The sequence below is a fragment of the Octodon degus genome, unplaced genomic scaffold (genome assembly GCF_000260255.1).
Source record: "Octodon degus isolate 3935 unplaced genomic scaffold, OctDeg1.0 scaffold00113, whole genome shotgun sequence".
Lineage (NCBI taxonomy): Eukaryota > Metazoa > Chordata > Mammalia > Rodentia > Octodontidae > Octodon > Octodon degus.
In genome coordinates, this window is record NW_004524689.1 from 726,000 (window position 1) to 729,530 (window position 3,531).

The following is a 3,531-nucleotide window of genomic DNA, read 5'->3' on the forward strand; positions in this document are numbered from 1 at the left end:
CCAGGGGAAGGAGCGTGGCCACGGGTGACGCGGACAGCCCGCTCTTCGGCCCTAGAGCTCCGGACTGGGACGGAGGGTAATTTAATACTTTGTCATTCGGATTTTGTAAGGAAGGTACCCCACAGCCGGGTGCTGTGGGCCAAAACTGAAATCCCAACTACTTAGGAAGCCGTGGCAGGAAAATCAGAGAGGTGAAGCCAGCCCCGACAGTTTAGTGTGAGCGTGGGGAGCCCAGCACGTGCGAGGGCTTGGGTTTAACCCTCGGTATTGCGCTGCCTCCACCTTTATACTTCAGACTGAAAACCTGGGCTCCCTTTTCTGAGGTTTGTCTGACGGGAGGCAGCGGTTTAGGAGCGACACGGGTGTCACGGGTGGAGCGGCCTGGGGCTCTGCAGAGCTGCGTGGCAGACGGCGCTGGCGGGGCTGAGGCAGAGCGTGCTCCAGCGCAGGCGGCACCGCTTTGGGGTCGGGCTGCAGATCCGGGGGGAAAGAAACGGGCTTGAGATGGTGAGTGCAGGCTGCACAAGGGAAGGGGCGCGGGAGAGACTCCCGTGGAGGAGGGGTGCGCCCCTCGGCCTCGCGCTGGCACACCGGCATGGGAGCGCAAGGCTAGCCTCTCCTGCATCGCCCGTGCGCACCTGTGTCCTGCTGATGTTCAGAGGTGGGCCCTCCGGAGTGCCAGACACACACGACTTGGGCAGGTCAGGTCTGCCAGTGCTCGCCTTTTGGTGGCGCAGGAAGAGGCTGGGCTGTGTTGCTCAGGAACAGGTGCCACAGGCACAGGGCACAACAGGTGCAGTCCTGGCTCGGGCAGTAACCCTGCGCTCTCTGGCGCCAAGAGACTGCGAGTGGTGCGGAGGCCGTCAACTTCCGGGTCTTCTGGCGCGCGAGCAGGCAACTGCAAGCTTCCAGGGCGTGCTCACCCCGCCACACTCCTCCACCCTGCAGGGCCCACGGTTGGGGGTGGGGGAGGAGCCTGTCCTCACGCCTCCTCTTGCAGCCCGGGGACCCTTCCTGATCGTCGCTGGGCTGGGAAAGGGGTCATCCTTCACGTACCTCCTTAGCAATAAAGTACCAGGACTTGGTCCCGTAGATTACAAAATCTCCTTTTAGTAATCTTATGGCGTGCTTCCCTGGCAAGAGCAAGGGACTGAGTTCAATCCCCGGTTCCGCCAAAAAAATACAATAAAATAAAAATTTACTTTTTTTTTTGCGGAACCGGGGATTGAACTCTGGTCCTTGCACTTGCCACGGAAGTGCTTATTTCACTGAGCCATCTCCCCGGTCCCTAAAATAAAAAAAATTTTTTTAAAAAGTGGGGGTGGGGAGATGGCTCAGTAGGATAAGCGCTTGACTGGCAAACGCAAGGATATGAGTTCAATCCCCGGTTCTACAAAAATAAATAAAAATTTAAAAAATAATCTTACGGGGGCCGGGGAGATGGCTCAGTAGAATAAGCACTTCCCTGGCAAGTGCAAGGGCCTGAGTTCAATCCTTGGTTCCACACACACACACACAAATAATAATAATAATAATAATAATAATAATATAATAACCTTATAGATTATTGGAGAGTTTTAAAATCACTCTTGCTAGAAAGAATTCGAGGGGCAGGGGCGCTGAAGTGCGGCCCGGCTTGGGCTCTGCTTCTCCACTTCCCTGGGGACCTTCTCTCTTGCCAGGCACAGCTCCCTCTGGGGTGGGGGGCGGGGGGCTGGTCCCCAGGGACCACCAGGAGGGTGGTGGCCGCAGGGGGCCCCTGACTGGTCTGGATGTAGGGCCGGCGGCATCAGCGGGTGGCACAGGGGCGCAGCTACCTGTACGCACTGAAATGGACCTCAAATAAGCACCACCTCAGAGTCCCTCATGTCAAACTGCTTTATTACATCTTAAATAACAGTACAGTTTAATATAGGGTCTATCTTGCATCCAGCCTCCTTGCAGTACACTGACTTTAAAATTAAATACAAAAGGTGAAAAGGGTGAAGGTGCAGAGAGCTCTACAGAGTCGTCTGACAGAGGGGACTTCGTTGTATTCTCGTTGCCAGGTCCAGGCCTACCGCACGGTCACAGCACAGTTTGTACAGGATGTCGCGGGAACAGGATGGCGAAGCCACTACTGCTGCTAGGAGGGGGCCGGGGACCGGGAAGAGGGAGGGCCCACAGGACGCTGCTGTCCAGGCGCTGCTGCTGACCAGGGCGACGCAAGCAGGCAGGCGGGGCCAGAGGTCAGCCCCCGCGGGACGGGGCTGTACCAGCTGGGCTGCCGAGAAAGGGCAGGGCCCCAGGTCGGGCACCCCTTCCCTCCTCCCTCAGAATCCAACAGCAGTCTTTTAGCAGGACTTTTTTTGTTTGTTTTTGTTTTTTTAAAGAAGTAAAGAAAACAGTGACTCATCCCGCTACTCAAGCAAGGGGAGCCCTCGCTGCTTCCGAGGTGTGCAGAGTAGCAACAGAAGTGGACAGAGCCGCCATGGTTACAACTTTAAGAGGTTATTTCTTAAAAGAAAAAACATCTAAGGACTGAGTCCTATATGCACTTTTGAGCATTTCTACAGCATGCGATTCTAAGAGTAAACCCACCCAATATGGCAAACAATCAAATTTTTAAAATTTAACTTAGAAAGTCTGAGATCATTATTTTCAAAACATTGATTTGTACATTGTTTCATACACAAATAACCAACTGACTATCCAAGCACAGGACAGGCATCTCTCGACAGGCTCCTGCCAGCGAGAGCAGGGGTGGTGCCGGGTGAGGAGACTCCCTCCAACTTCACAGGACTGGAGTGGATGAGCGCGGGAGGGCGGGAAGGGGCCGGCCGAGTTCACTGCGGCACAGGGGAAGGGCTCTGACTGCGTTCGTGAGCCCTGGCGCGGGCTCTGCTACTCTGCTTCTCGGATGCCCTCCTACTACGTCGTGTTTGTGTGCAACAGTCGTCTGCGACACAAGGCGGGAGCAGAACGCCAGGGACTAGACAGCCCCATCGTCAGAGACCTGCCCCCAGCTATGGTTCTGTTCCACTGTCGGACAGAAAGGACTATATTCAAAAAAGAAAATGTGAATGCTTCCAAAATCCTGCTACAAACACAGCTTAAAATTTAGAAATGATTACAAGATAAACAAAGTCCTCAACTTGTTTTGCATGAATGCCACGAAACAGGGTCACTGGTCTACTCTTCAGTGAGCTAGTGGAGAGGTGTATCTGTCTCACAATTACACTCAGGTTTACCTTCTGGTTAACATTTTTATTGTAGTATTTCCTTTTAAAATTCACCCAAGACAAAAAAGAAAACAAAGACAATGGCCCCGGAAGGAATGCACAATTTGTTTTAGTTTACAGCACAGAGATCCTTCTCTTAATGGGAATTGTGCTCTTGGTTTCAGCAATAAGTGAAGAAGAAAAGATCTTGCCCTTTGAAGTTCTGAGGGGAGTGTGGGTGTCCACGTTAGTATGGGTGGATAAGATATGCTATCACTGTAGCGCTTCAAGGTTGGAATGGTCTTCCTGTCACGGTGGCGTCCGCCTGCGG